We start from the raw sequence: 15,766 nt of genomic DNA on the forward strand, positions 1-15,766 counted from the left end.
AAAACAGAGGTCTACCTTCTTGGGTGCCTAATGAATGTATCACTTTTGAAAGAACACATCTTCTGCTTGCTAGATAAGGGTGGATGCACCCATTGTATATAATCTAGGGTGGAAATTGTAATTCCTTACTAGCTCCTACAGCAACAGGGTGCACCACTGGGATGATGCATCTCCTCTTCTGCTCCCAAAGGCCACTGCCTGCTTCAGCCACCCCAGCTGATGCCCAGACAGCTGTGTCCTCTCCAAATTCTCACCTTTTCCACAGTCTGGGCTTGGGCTTGACCTTTGTGGGATCTCAGCGCCTCAGGACTGATGTGCAGAGTGACCGAGACCACCCTTGGGGGGCTCGGGAGTCCTGGAATGTTGCCAGAAGTGTCTGGTGGCTGGACTTTGATCCTGCACGGGAGACGACACCTGTATGAGGATGGGAGGATTTCACTGGGGTGAATGGTGAAGGGATAAGTTAATTATAGTATGAAACACAGGGTTTAGGATTTCTGTACAGGGGGGTCTAAAGAAGTAAGATGGAGGAATTGGGGCGTGTCCTGTCCTTCTTCTTCTTCTTCTTGGCCTCCATCTTCTGTGGTGATGTTGGCACTTTGGGATTGGTTATTACTAAAAGTGCACTGGTTAATAAGGGTAAAAGGTATCGGGGAAAAATGATAAATATTGTATACGTAATTTCGAGTATAAAGATAGGTGACCCCCCCGGGGGCTCTCAGTGTGCTCATGGCTGGCTGCTGGGCAGACCTCTGTCGGGCCAAGAGAAAATCTTTTAGATAAACAATTAATAAACACCGAGACCGAGAAAAGATCTGAAGCCTCTTCTCGTCCTTTGAAGCGCGGGCTGTCCAAGGCCACCCTGGGCCTTTCCAGGCCACCTAAACAGCCCAGAAACCTACAGACCTTTGCCTCCTGTGGTTCTAAGAGAGTTTATGGTAGGTGAACTCTGTTCCATCTTGTGTTGCCCAGGAAGTCTCATAATTTTCCTGAAATTAGATTCTGCTATGTTTTCTTTATTTGCTTGGTGAGACACTCTTCTTGTAAAATACCTTATTTGAGCAAGGAGATGTATTTTTTTTTAAGATGTGGATCTTTCTGTGTGCTTAATTATGGGGAGAATAAGACCAGAGAAAGAGCCATACGTGTGGAGTAGGGAATATTGAGGCACCCAGGATTTTACTCCTGGTCTTTGAGGAAATTTCACCTACCTACCTTTAAGTCATAGCATTTTATATTTCCTGGACTTAGGCAAAACTAATACCCCAAAGACAGTGGTCAAGATGTTGGAGCTGATTTGAGCCAGTTTAAACACAGATAGAACTGATACCCTCCAAACATCTTCTGCTACTTTGGGCTACCCACTGTTACTTAAAAGTTTCATGTGAAAATAAGAGAAGGTTCTTGCACCTAACCGGGGATACAGAAAGGATTATTACTGAATACTGTTTCCAGAGCACATGGTGAATCCTGCACAGCAGAGGCAGCTGCTTGGAGATCTTTAAGCAAAGATGATAATTACATGTCTGCAGATGACTCAGGATGCATAAAACTACTTTCTAGTATTGCTACCTAATTATTAAAGTTCTTCAGTTTTAAAGCAATTTTAAATTAAGTGTTGTTCCAGCACTAGAGAGCTGTGGTGGCAGTAGGTGCTCATATTTAGTATTGATACTTGGTGCCTTCTGTTAGCCAGTGCTAGAGGCCACCTTCTGTATTGAGTATAATATCCAGTGCAGAATAATACACAGATGTGGGGAAGATAGAGAAAATACTGATCCAAAGGAGGTGTTAAAGGAACAAGCTGTTTGCTATTATTATTTAGTTCACTGAGGACTAAATTGACTGAGGACTAAACTGAGAACTACTATTTTGTTCACTTGGCACTTTCACCAGTAAAACAGGGAAAATATATTGAGAAGTTATTGTGAGAACACGATAATATACCAGCTGTTGCAGGGACAGAGCAAAGGAGAGCAGTAAGGTGTGAAGGATGGATAACTTTTCCTCTCCACCATTCTCACAGAGGTGGCTTTAACTTAGTCCAAGTTTCAGAAAACCTAAAATGTTTTTTCTCTAGGCTTTCTGCAGAACAAGAGATTTCAGGCTGGGAAAATAACTGGGTAGGACCAGTGCATCTGGGATGGGTGTCTGGTCTTTAAAGGAAGAAGAGCTGGGTCCACTGAATGATGCATTAGCTATTTCAGTCTGAAATTTCACCAGTTGCTCATGACCCTTCTCACAATCCTGGAAAGGCATGGGTTATATTCACAAGTCTTGGTTTAAGGCTTATGGGTGTGCAGTAGATCTGACATAAGCTGCTCTGCCATGCCTCAGATTTCATAATCGCAGAACAGTTGGATTCCTGACTGGCTGCTCTAGGCAGGAATTTTGGGTTCCAGTTTACGCCGGACGTGTCAAAGACGTGCTGGCACTTTGAGACGTTGATTTCATTACTGTCTCACATAAGGATTTCTGGTTCACTTATTGTGTTTTGTAAGTGATCTATACAGCCCAGGATTAACTTTAATACCCACTAGAGTAATTATCAAAGCATGTGGTATCCTGATGACACACTTATAGCTTCACAAGGACGGGTAGATGCTCTGTTGACTGTAGGCCAGAAAGTTAAAATCCTCAGTCAGCCAGCTGTAAAGAAACTCCCTGTGTCTCCTCTCTTTGAGCATATACATAATTTTCAAGTTTTGACATTGACCATAGAAAAAAAACATTGGGTTTTAGCCATAAAGCAGGCACATAATGCAAACCCTTCATCTTTCCACGAGTCCAGTCAGGAGGGTTTGAGACTCTTGAGCAGACTTCAGTGTTGTTTTCACAGAATTCAAGCACCAACCCCTTGATTTCCAGGACAGGAGAGTCGAGTCCAGGTGTTTGAGGACATTCATGGTCACTGAATCAAGGGAATCAAGTGTCTTGTTCAGCTCTTTGGAGCTGCTGGCACTGACCCATGAAGGGAAAGTGCAGTCCTACGAGGGACAGTGTGCAGGAGTGGGACAGCTGGGGCCAGTGCTGTGATGGGGATGATGCTTTATTGAAGTGGCTGAGTATCTGGGACAAACCAGCACCTTTGGAAACTTCCTGTTGGTTTAAAAAAGTACACATTCAGCATGAGCTTTGCAAGCATGCAGGGAGATGTGAGAAAGGTGTATAAACTTGTACTCTTTATGTCCCTTCCATGCACCTCAACCCTTGTTTTGACTACCTCAGTAGACTCCTCCTACCAGAGGCTTTCCAATTTTTGAACTTTTGCTTGTTGTGGGTCACAACAACTCCGTGCAGTACTAAAGTACTGCCAGAGCAGTTGGAAAGCAGCCTGTTGGGAAAGGACCTGGGAGTGCTGGCTGAGAGTGGCACACATGAGCCAGGAATGAGCCAGGTGGCCAGGAAAGCCAAAGGCACCTGGCCTGGATCAGCAATGGTGTCGGCAGCAGGAGCAGGGCACCAGTGACTGTCCCTCTGTGCTGAGTACTGGAGAGGTCACATCTTGAGCCCTGTCCAGTTCTGTCCCTCACTGCATGAAAGACACTGAGGGGCTGGAGAGTCCAGAGAAAGACAATGGAGCTGGGGAAGGTCTGGAGACCAAGTCTGGTGAGGAGAGATGAGGGAGATGGGGATGTTTAGCCTGGAGAAGAAGAGACTCAGGGGAGACCTTATCACTCAATAACTCACTGAAAGGAGGGTCTAATGAGGGGAGGGTCAGTCTCTCCTCTGAGATAATAAGGGGCAGGTTGAGATAAGATGGTCTCAAGCTGTACTAGAGGAGGTTTAGATTGGATGTTATGAAAAATTTTTTCACTGTGAAGATGGTCAGACATTGGAACAGGCCAGTGGAATCACCATTCCTGGAAGTGTTCAAAAAATGTCTAGGTGGGGAACAGTTTAGTGGTGGCCCTGGTACTGATAGGTTAATGGTTCACTGATAATATAGGGCTTTTCCAACCTTGATAATTCTATGACTCTGTACTGTGCTCTGCAGAAACAAAAGCATTTTGTCATGAATCTTTCAGCATGAGAAGAGGAAGTATCAATGAGCTGTCACCTGAACACTGGGCTGTCATTTATTCCTTGTCCTCTTTTGGGACTTAAGGGTAGATAGAAATTTTCTTGTGCCTCAGATCTCCCTCTTAAGATGTGAGGGGAGATTGTGTCTGTCCTGTGGCGTGCGCATGTGAGCCTGTTTCCCAGCAGGTTTGTGGGAGGTTGTGCCCGCGGTGGCCGGCGAGGGCACGGAGCGAAGCTGGCACACGCTCCCTGGGAGCTCGGCGGGGTGCTTGACAGTAATGGCGATTGATGGCGTGTAAGCAATGCTGAGAGTTAGCAGTGGGGCAAGGTCCAAAACAGTTTGGAAACCATTGCCTTGGAACGTGTACTGAAAAACGAGGAGCTGTGATTTATCATTTCCTTCGGAGAAAAAACATTTTAGGCAATTCTGACATGAAGCAGTTAGCTGTATCAGATACTTGTGAAGATAATCTGGTGTTTGCTGTCATATCTCTCTTCAGCAGATGGTAAAGGCCAGGTACTAATTAAGATGAAGCAGGAAAAAAAAAAAGAAAGAAAAAGATTTAGGTTGACAAAATGCTACATTGTGTAATAAATAGCTTCATATTTATTATTTCTGCTAACAATTATGGACTGGAATAAGACCTCTCATAAGGAGTAGATCATGCCTCCATCTGTCTACTGCTGTGCTATTACTCTTGCATTTACAGCAAGTAGTTCTGGACTTGTTCAAGGCCGAGCAGGGAGCATGATGGGTAGGACCAAACTTCAAGAGCTGTTCATGAGGATAAGGGCTGCTCATGGGGCCAACATACTCATCCATTGGCAACTTTTCTAGGTCCCCTTTAGAGACAGTGCTTTTTGTTTTCTTTCCTAGGAAAAACTCTGCAGCCCTCAGCCAGATTTGAAAAATGAAAACTAAAATGAACTTCATGAATCAACTGATCAGAGATACCAAGTTTCTGCCAGAGAATATCTAAAATATGAGCACATGAAGGAAGAATGTAAGTTAGTAATAATTAATCAGAAATATATTTCAGTTAAGGGCTTAATTCAGAGCTCTCTGAAATTTGTCAACACAAAGGCGTAAACCCAGATTTGACTTCACCTTTCACTACCCTGCCTTTCTCCAGAGGGCAGTCGAGGATGAGGGCATGATCCATGACTGTTTTGAGGTGTGGCAATACAGTGGTTCTGAGGTGCTGCAGAGCTCTTTGAGTCAAGCTCCCAGAAATGGGACAGTCAAAATTAGGTTTGACTGCTCTGGGCTGCATTAAAGAAGAGAAATATAAATTAAATAATCTGCTGAAAACATCTCAGAAATGGAAAGGTTATATTTTTCCATGGGGAAAATTAAGAAATGCCCCAAAAGTAAAGTTAGAACCACTTTTCTGTGTTTCTAGTGACCTACCTAACAGATATTCACATTTTGGAAGGTATAGGAGTAAATTTTGCTTTATCTCAATAAAATGCTAACAGATTTGTCTTGTCATTAAATGTATTTTCTTTTTCTTGGATCTTGAGCCATGCTTTAAACAGGTTATTCTTCTCTTTATAAAGGATTGTTCTTGGTTTGGTTTTTTTTCCCTTCCTGGCTTCCAGAAACAAATCTGATTTTTTAAATGGTATTTATGCACATTAATAACACTTAACATTGACTCATTTGGGAAAAACTTGATGTACTAAGAAATATTTATCAGATGTTATGCAGATCTAGATCAAATAAATATTTTCCCTTGTATAATAAATTGGTTTTGTTAGTATAAAATACATGCCTTTATTGCACACAGCTGGTCATCCTTTAGTTGTCCATTTCTGTGGGCAGTTTTGGTAGCCTCTTCAGTGGGTTTCCGGTTGTTTCAGGCTGGAACATGTGGAATTTTTTAAACTGCGCAATTATTGGATTATTTTGTGTTGCTTCACTAAGCCATTGAAAACACCATGTGGTCCGTATTGATTAACAAAACACATGATCCCTTCGCTTCCCGTATATCTTAATTTATCTGCCTTAAAACCCTGGCAAAGTGCGCGAGCTGTAGTTTGCACGGAGCTGCAGTTAGCTCGGGCAGAGCACTCCGGGCCCGGAGCTGCCAGCAACACCAGCTCTGCACGGAATCCCTCGCTGGCCCTGGCCCTCGTGCCCCGCCAGTCTCCTCACAGGCTCTGGGGGTATAAATAGAGAGACACTGGCATGTCTCCCTTCCTGCCCTTCCAAGCCTCCAGAAGGCATGACTCCCACTGTGCTTTGTTGCTATAGAAAGGTCTGGCTCGGGGCTTGACGGCTCAAAAGGCTGCATAGGAAAACATGTCTTTGGGAGGGATTAGACATGACTGCCAGTCTCCCTTCCCCAAAGAGATCAGAAACCTAATGGCATTGATGGACAAGGCCTCAGTGCCACAAGGGACTTTGGCTGGAGGTCCTAAACAAACTCTGAACACCAGATGCTTTGAGAGAAGACATGTCCTTTCTTCAGTGTTGTTACTGGCAGCCTCCTTCTTCCTGCCCTGTTACTAAGTATGGCACAAAATGCCACATTGCTGAAGTGTTAGTAAGGCCATGGAATGACAAAATTTTAAACCTATCAGAGAGGAAAATGTTTCTATTTAGACTGAATCCTACTTGAAATTCTGCATTTTCTTCGCTGCAATTTTTGACTTATAATTCTTCATAAACTTTTCATGCTGTACTACAGGGCTGGAATCAGTTTTTAGCCAATAATAACAAAGAGGAAGATGTTTACAGGGAAGTGTGTAAGGATCCTTTTGAAAACTCTTTCTTTACCACTTCCTTTGCATTTTTTTTCCAAGATTTTCCCTGGCTTATCTCTCCAATTTCTCTTCCTCCTCCTCCTCCTCGCACAGGTTCTCTTCTTCAGTTTCAGAGAACGAGTAATTACTGGTAAAACCTTTGATATTTTTTCTTTTCTTTATTTTTTATAAGAAGGAATCTTATAAAATATAATTAATAGATCTTGCATTAAATCAAATTAACTTTTGTTATATGAAGACCCCATAGTTTAGTAGATCCAGTTTTTAGTACTCTGTTTAGCAGGTCAGAAATCTGTGAGTTTTCAGTCTTATTCCTCTTATTCCTGTCTGAGAAGTTTTTCCCTTTTGTAAGGGCTGTGGTAATCAGGGAGCTTTCTGCAATTATAAAAACCATTGACAGGCTAGAATCTGTTTAATTAAACCCCCGAATATTTTGTGAAGAGAAATGGATATTGTGAAAGGAAGAGATATCCTAATTTCTCAGTTCTACTGACCATCAGAGTAAGGGCCCCTCGTTGAAGAGGATCAGTATAAAAGTACAGAGGACAAAATCTGGCTGCACCTGGAGAGTGAAGAGGAGGCTAAGCCACAGTCTCAGCACTTTGCTGTTGTCAGCTCTTGGTTGACATCACTAGCAAAATAAATTTTAAGAAGGAATTTGAAAGACAACAGCGAGGCATCTTTGTAGTTGCTTTCAGGCAGCTGCTCCCAAGTGCAAGCACCAACTTGGTAAAAACAGAAGGTATTTGTTTGAAAATCTAGTAATAGATTATCACAGCTGGAAATGGGGCCATTGAAATGGGCCCATCTCCTGTGTTTCATTTGTCCTCTCAAATATCGGGTGGGAGCTCCCCAGGCAGGTTGTGCCAGTCAGTGTCTGGCCTTGCAAATGCAGATATGTATCTATAGTATATATTCTATATATAGAATACATAGAGAACGATGTGCAGGTGATGTAATCTATAAAGATGGCAGGATGGAAGCAGCAGAAGCTGTCAGTAACCATGGCTGTCTCCCATTTACTTATTTCTGCTTCTATTTTTTCTTCTTTTCTATGTGTCTGAAATTACTAAAGGTGATTCTGGGAAATGGGAAACAGGTTTTTCTTTTAAAATAGCGAGGCACTCACTATAATTGCATTAGTGCTTTTGGTAAGTACAGGTGTTGATGACTTAGTACTTCCTCATTTTGGCAGCATGTTTAGCACATATGTTATCCTGCAGATGTCATTTTCCATCTTGGGGTTTTCTTTTCCTTGTGTGAAAGTGGTAGAATGTCTGTGGTTTCCCAAGTTTCCCCAGGCTTCTTTTCTGAATTTAGGGTTAGAGTTAGTTCATATCAGTGCCCAGAGGCTTTGCTGGCAACATTTTTTCTATGCATTCCAGGATGGACAACATAAAAGCCAATTTGTAGTCTTACTTGCTCCTTAATCATTCAGTATGGATAACCCTGAACAGAATAATAAAAATAGAAGCTAATAGAGATAGCAGAAAATATCACCACCTGTGAAACTCAAAAAGGGGAGAAAGTAACCTTTATAGCCTTTACAATAGTATGAATGAAGCAGTTCAACTTAAACATTTTCACCTAATAAGAGTTCTTCCAGATGCATATAGCAGCTAAAACAAAATTCCTTACAATAATATGATATAATATAATATAATATATAATAATATGATAAAATAACATATATGATATAAAATGATAAAAGTAATTGCAGACTCCCAGAAATTTGGTGACCCCAGAAAGTGACTTCTTTGTGTCGCCAACAGTAAAATTGCCAGCTGGAAGCTTGCCAGATTACTACTGTGCAAGGGAATGACTTTTTTCTATTTAATTTTTTTTGATAAATATATATTCAGTTGTTGCCGTAATAAAATTCTGTCGAAGTTCCAGTTGTGGCATCTGCTTAATGCAGTCTGTCCTGTGCCACCTGCTGTGCCTGCCTGATGGATGCCATGCTTCCATTCAGGAGTTCTCCCTCGTAACTACAAATGTGTGAACAGAAAAGCTTTTCCAAGCGCTCTTATTTACAGTCCTGGAAAATGGACTCAGATCAACACACAAGGTCATGAAGTGCCTAGGGAAAACAGTAGCACTTATTTCCAGAGACATCACAGTGGCATAGCTTCTTACTCACTCACAAGTTGCATGTGACATTGTCATTTAAAATGCTCTGGTCTAACCAGAGCTGGTTAGCAATTCAAGGTATGTGCCTTTAAAGGAGCTGAGTTGTTCGTGTGCTCTCTAGAGCATAGATTTCAGTTGGCTTGGAACAACACAGCATTTGGTACTTGGTTTCTATTTCATAAAAAGATACACATGCCTGAAAGAGTTGACTAATTGTGTGGTTGAATGGAATGAGTGGAGTAAATAAATGTTCTCCTACTGAAGAAAATATAGCAGAAAACCAAGAGTCTAGGTTTTGTGGCTTTAGAAGAATAAATCTTACCCACAAAAATAATCACACAGACTTCATTGGGAGTAACAGCACGTCACTGAATTATTCCTAAAAGAGTAAGAGAACAGGACCGAAGGGCATACCTGCTAGTTTTGTTGAAGGAGGCATTCTCTAATGCAGCCACTGGAGGGGAAAAAGCCCCTCACTTCCTAGAACAAGTAATACCCCCTGAAGTCGCTCTATTCCAAATTCAAGAGTCTGGCCTGAGAGACTGTTCTTGCAGGATTCTGCTGGTTTAGAGAAGCCGTGTGATCCCTGGCCATGGCTGTGTGTCCGTGTGGTGGATGACACATTACAGCACACAGTGGGTCATGCACCTAATATCTCAATCTCTGAGTGCACATAAATAATAAACACGTTGGACAAAATAGGTGTCTACACAGCTCCTAATATGGAAGAAATTCTTAATGTGAAGGGAGTGTCATAGCACTAACACAGTTTGAACAGAGCTATATTAAGCCAAATGGCGCTGCAATAAGGAATCCGTGACTTCCCTGAAATAATGTTTCAGAGGTGTTGGAGCATGACTGGCTCCGAGCTTGGCTGCTGCTGCTCCAGAAAGGCTGTTCCTGCCGGTGGCAGATGTGGGAGTTTCTGGGCTGTGGTTTGGGTTGCTGTGGCAGTGATGTGAGGGTGCTGGCTGCAAGGAGAGAGCCTGACCGCAGGGCAGTGCCTGCCCCTCCTGCTCTCAGATCTGCAGGTACAGACTAAAGGAGCAAAAGGGCCATTCTTGTTCTGCTGGAGGGTGCAGCTGTCTGCTCTGCCTGTAGTGGGGTCTGTGCTGTTCACTGCTGCCATAGGTGAGTGAAGCAGATGAACAGTGCACACAGTGTTTTGCACAGCCTATTCTCTAACCAGTGCAGCATCCCTGGCTCTGTGGCAGGCTTATTTGTCTCTCTGGATCTCAGTCAGACAGATGCTTGTTTGCTAAATGGATAAACTCTCTGTCTACAAAACTGGGAGGGAAGGATATTGTGAACCAAACAACCTGCCACCACTCTCTCCTATACAATGAGTAATGCTCCCTCGTCTTGTGTTCAACACTCCTTTCTTCTATGCTATGTGCATTCCTGTTGCTTAGCATCATTTGTTTTTATTTTGGTCTTTCTAGGAGAAGCTGTGTAGAGTTTGGGCCCAGTCTGGCTTCCTCTAAAGTCTGAGAAAATATTGGCCTTGAACCAGCAAAGCACTTACAGTCCGATAATGCTCCTATAAAATTCAATGGCAAGACTCCCACTCACTTCAGTGGTGTAGCCCAAAGTGCTGGGATTACTCACTTGCTTGAAGTTATGTGTGTGCCTGTGTTTCTGTTGTTCAGAATCCTAACCAATAAAAGCAGGTCTGAAAACAGGATTTTCCATGGTTGTTTCATAGGTTTCATATCAGAAAAAAATGAATTGTGGGGTATTTCAGGAAGTGAATAGAAATGGAAACTGGAAATTCGTTCCCAAACCAGAAATTAAAAATGAATTTGAATTCTTTGAAGAGAAATTAGTGGAAATACTTGCAGGGCTCCAAAGACACAGCTTGACTGTGAAGTCCTATCTGCTTTACCTGACAGTATTCAGCTCCTTTGGCTACAATAGTATGAAGGTCTATAAACAAAAGTAATTTTTCATACTGTTTGCAGTTATTTTAACCTCCTCTCCCTTTCCCTTGGTCCACAGAGCAGATGCTCTTTTGGTGTGTTCATCAAAGCATCAGCCCAGCCTCATGGATTGTCACAGCTACCGAGGAAAGAAAGAACTGTAAACTTTGGCATCGAAGAATTTGGTGAAAAAGGCATTCACTGTGGGAAGTGGAAACATAATAAGCTATGGATTGCTCCAGACCAGAGTCTTTAAAGAGAAGTGTGGCATATGACTGACAGAAGTTGATTGTTTCATACTGCTGTTTTTTAAATCCTGCTTCATAACATTTTCACAGCAAGGAATGTTATATACAGAGGTGTCAATGAAGTTTTGCCAATTAATTCATCTGAAGTATGGTTCTGCCCACAATAGATAAGGTTTCTTCATAACCTAACTTCTACATAATCTAGTTAATGGTGTTTTACAGTAAAGTGTGACCATATTTATTAAAGAAACTCTGTATAAAATTCTGGTTTTGCATAATCTAATGCACAAAAATGCATTATGTACACAAAAGTGTCTACATCCAGTACTCATATGCTATAACGAATTGAAATTTTGGACAGCAATACAAAGCAATGCAACTATTGCATCTAACTGTGGTACCTCTGCCTCCATGTCTGATGAATGACTGCATTCATCAGCAGCTGCCTCTCAAGGAGAGGCTCTTGACTCCTGCACTGCTGAAACTCATGCCCATAAAGTCTGAGGCTATCAAAAACTAGTGATTCAAAGAAAGTTCAGGATGTTCCAATAATCATCATATCCATTTTGGCAACTGTTCTGCTTTATGTTCTGCCTACGGAAAATGTGTATTAATAAAGAAGGAGTGAGAAAGATCAGCATAAACAAATATGTCTAACCGCTAATAATAGTACTGACAAAATAAAAATCTACCAATTAAGGTAAAGTATAAAGAAAAAAGTTGCAGGTTTGATGCCATCATTCACTTGCATAACACCACCCCTATAAGCTGCATATACGGTCTGCTTTTTCAATGGAAATGCTGAAATTTGGCCCTTGGAAATGTAGCCTCAATGAGTTAGTAAGACACCCCATCAAGCTGGCAAACAGGAACTCATGGGTTTGGATCCTAGCTGTATTTCTGACAGACCTGGCTGGGTTTACTGAGAGGAGAAGTGGTGGGTTTGGCTGCAGCTCTTCCTCATTTGCTTCCTTAATGTTTCCTCACCTGTGAGCATATAGAGGAACCCATGGGACTTCTCTGTCCCAGGAGCTGTGCTCCTAAAGGCGAAGAAAGCGCCACGCATAAATTATGTGTACTAATGCACTGTTCATCCCACACTCCCCATGGTGTCCATAATCACCCAGCAGGGCTCACTGTGTGTTTCAAACTAACATCAGCCACCGAGTCCAAACCAACCTGCCCAGTCGCTTTGCACTATCTCAATATTGACACTCAACCCATCGTGCTGCATGACAGTGAACAGCTGACAGAATAAATCAGGGATCTTGGGTATGATAAGAACTCACTTGACCTTACTTGACTTGACCTATAATATCTTGTTGGCATGGTAGGAGTAGGCTTTCTCTAGTAAAGTAATCATATCCTCTCTGATTTTTCTTCATCCTATCCAGAGCACAATGTTGTGAGTGCATGGAGTGAGGGGATTTGTGAGGGAGGAAATGCCTTTTCCTTTTTGAAGATTATTCTAGGAAACTGCAGTATCAATCGTTATTCAGTCGAAATTTATTTTCTGTGAAAAATGTCAGTAGAAAAAAGAACATGTATAAACGGACTTGGAGGGAGAGTCAGAAAAGTCCTGTGCTTTATGCCTGAGTATGATCATTATTTTGTACTTAGGAGATTGGAGAGATGTAAATTAAAGTGTCATTAATTCCACAAATTATTAAAAAGTGTTAAATTTGCTATGATGAAAATAATAATAACAATGTAAGAGGACAAAAAAAAAACGGGACAAATTTCTCAAAATTGCCCAGTCCAGTCTGCCTTGTATTGGAAATCTGACTCAAAACCTAAAGACACATGAGGCCTTTGCTCCTATAAACTTCCCTGTGCCAGAATGGAAGTTGTTGGGAGACCTGGTGAGCTAGACCATTAGGCATCTATTTCTGCACCTTCAACAGGCAGATATCAGATAGATGAAAGGGATGCTAATGAATATTGCTCAGATAGCATACTTGTACATGAAAAAAGATAGTTTAAGTTCATTACAACTTGATTTGTGTTTTCCCACACTGATTTGCTCTAAGTCAAGTTTTAATATTTGCAATAGGGGCAACAATATATAATAAGTATGGATTAGGTGATTAGGTGTATTCAGAATTCTATGCACTGGAAAACCCAAAATCTTACCGATCATAAAGTATATTTCAGTTTAGCCACTGCAGTTCTTCAAAGTCTATTCAGACTGAGACATCAAATATTTAATTTCTTTTAATAAAAGCTCCCATGAATGCTGAAAGAATTTATAATAATATAGCCAGAAGTATAATTTTCCCATCCTGATTCACAGTGGATTATTAAATAATATATACCATTAATCCTCACATTGAAATTTCTTACTGAGAATCATGACCTGCTGGACTTAAATTCCAAGCATTTGAAATTATGGTAGTCACGTATTTTATATGTAAAACCTAGTATATATATAAAGTTTTGTATTCTTCCTTTGTTTTTAAGCTTTGTGTGCTTACAGTCATGCAACAGATTTTCCTTTATATTACGAATATATTTATCTATTTGCTATTTAGCAATCTTGTCAGCATATGTGATCATTTGACACGCAATATTTAAGCTTGAGTTGCACACGTGCTTACATTTTCTGGAAATAAGATGCACGGTCAATGTACTTCAACACAAGATCTGTCCTCATTTATCTGAAGTGAGCCTTTGGTGCACAAGTGTGATTTTAACGCATTAGCCATGCTGTCCCGAGAAATTCAACCCTACTTTTAAGGAATCAATCATTTAGTTCATCCAGAATGAAGGAAGCATTGTGACTTTGTTAACAGCATTGTGACTTTGTTAACAGTCCCAGAAACATTGCCTGTTACCTTGTCTAAAACTTGTGGAGGTAAATGTAACATTCATTAAATAGATTACATCACAGTTACAATGAGACCTCACACTTTCAGGAATCTGATTTTCTTTCAGGCACTTATTGATTCAACAGCTTTGCTTTCTGGGATTTTTTTTTTTAAATCTATTTTTGGCCAAAGCAATTCAGGTTTCATCCTAGGATATCAATTTGGTGCACTGGTAAAGAGAATGATAGGCTCAAGTGAGTTTTCTACTGGCAAGATTCCACAAGCTTCAGTGAAGCTATGCTTGTTTACATGCATTGAAAATTTGGCTCAGTGCCTGGGTATGTGATAGAAGTTATCTACCTGCTCCTACTTTTTCAGATAGAAACATCCTGTGTGTATCTTGGCTTTCTTCTTTCATTCCATTTCAGTCAAAGGGGGCCTTCAGATAAGGAAAGTCTAGCAGACATGAGTAGTGGAAAGCATTAAACTGATAGGACTTCAGCAGGAAGCTGCCTAGCAAAGAGGACTTGGATATTTTTTCATAGTGGCATAAGGGTTGAACAATGGCAAAATGGGTTCTTCTATTCTGGAAGATGTGCTGGCCGTAATAGTTTCATTTGCTCCACTGTTATAAGCTTGTTTTTATGCCACTTCATGGAGAAAACCCAAAACTTTTGTGTCCTGTCTCCTATCTTTCCCCCAGGGAACACTCTCTAGATGGCTGCTCTGCCTAAAGGGTTATTGTGTCCATGCCCCAGCAGTCTTTTCAGTGTGCTCCAAAGTTTCAGGATTTTTCCAGCATTTTCCTTTTGGGCTTGCTATAACAAATTGAACAATGATATCTTTCTTCACATTCTGCCCCTGGTTTTAATTTCACTTCCCCCCCCCCCCCCTTTTTTTTTGTTAATAGCAAGAGGTTGCAGTACCTCTCTGTGACAAGTAAGACTCTTCACTTGCAAGTAGCATGGGGTTTAAAGGAGTGTGCTCTCTCCTGTCACATGTCAGGGAACATATATTACTAAATTCTATTTCAATGCAATTTATTTTGGAATTATGCATCTGAGGTTTCCGTGGAACTTCTTGAGCTTCTCTTTTATAGAAATGCTGCAGGGTGTAAGTCATCACGAACTTTCCAGGATTTTTTTCCAGTGAAGCAACACTTAGAAATTTTAAGTAGTATTTTCTGAAGCAAAAAAGGTCTCTCAGTAATCTACTTTCATGCCCTAAGACTTTAAAAGTCAACTTTTTTTTTTTTTAATTATTCAGATCTAATGGGAGTTCTTATTTTCTGCCATGTAATCTGAATCTCAGCATTTTTCTTCTAACCCTAAATATAATTATCTGTTATGTTACATCAACTTCGGCTGATTTCACAGTAGGGAATTTGGGTGCAGGTGCTCAAAGCAAACGTAAAAACCAGAAATATGATGTCACCATACATACATGTTGGAGTCACAATTCAGAGCAGTATTTTACCACTAATGTCTGCGGTCATCAATTCTGATAGACATGTAGTTCACTTTTTGCAAAAAGATTACCATGTCCTTTTATTATTTATTTCAAATTCAGAGATAATATTGATGAAAATTAATTTCCCTGCTATAAGAAACATTTCTTCATAAGAAATGATATGTTTTAAGGACATACGTTTAACAGCAAATATCACTATAAAATATGTCTTCCTTTTTTTAACTCAGATCTTATGACAGGTTAGCTGTAACTCAACTCTGTTACATGTAATAAAATATATTCCTGTTTAAAAACAGTGACAGTTATTGCACAGGTGTGTGTGTGTGTGTGTATGTGATCAAAAGGGAAAATTGTACAACTGGCAAGAAAAAATTGAAAAGGACGAAACTTAGGATGAACA

The 15,766-nt window shown here is 40.8% G+C and overlaps 1 long non-coding RNA gene across 1 annotated transcript in view; it reads left to right on the forward strand.

Moving 5' to 3' along the window:
• The window catches only part of LOC134431995 (uncharacterized), a 32,497-nt gene extending 19,913 nt beyond the window's left edge, over nt 1-12,584 (forward strand). The window contains exons 2-3 of the long non-coding RNA XR_010031180.1: nt 4,901-5,027; nt 10,921-12,584. This is a non-coding gene — a long non-coding RNA (uncharacterized LOC134431995). The remainder of the gene's footprint in view (nt 1-4,900; nt 5,028-10,920) is intronic.
• Nucleotides 12,585-15,766: the final 3,182 nt, after the last annotated feature.

This window comes from Melospiza melodia, chromosome Z (assembly GCF_035770615.1).
Source record: "Melospiza melodia melodia isolate bMelMel2 chromosome Z, bMelMel2.pri, whole genome shotgun sequence".
Lineage (NCBI taxonomy): Eukaryota > Metazoa > Chordata > Aves > Passeriformes > Passerellidae > Melospiza > Melospiza melodia.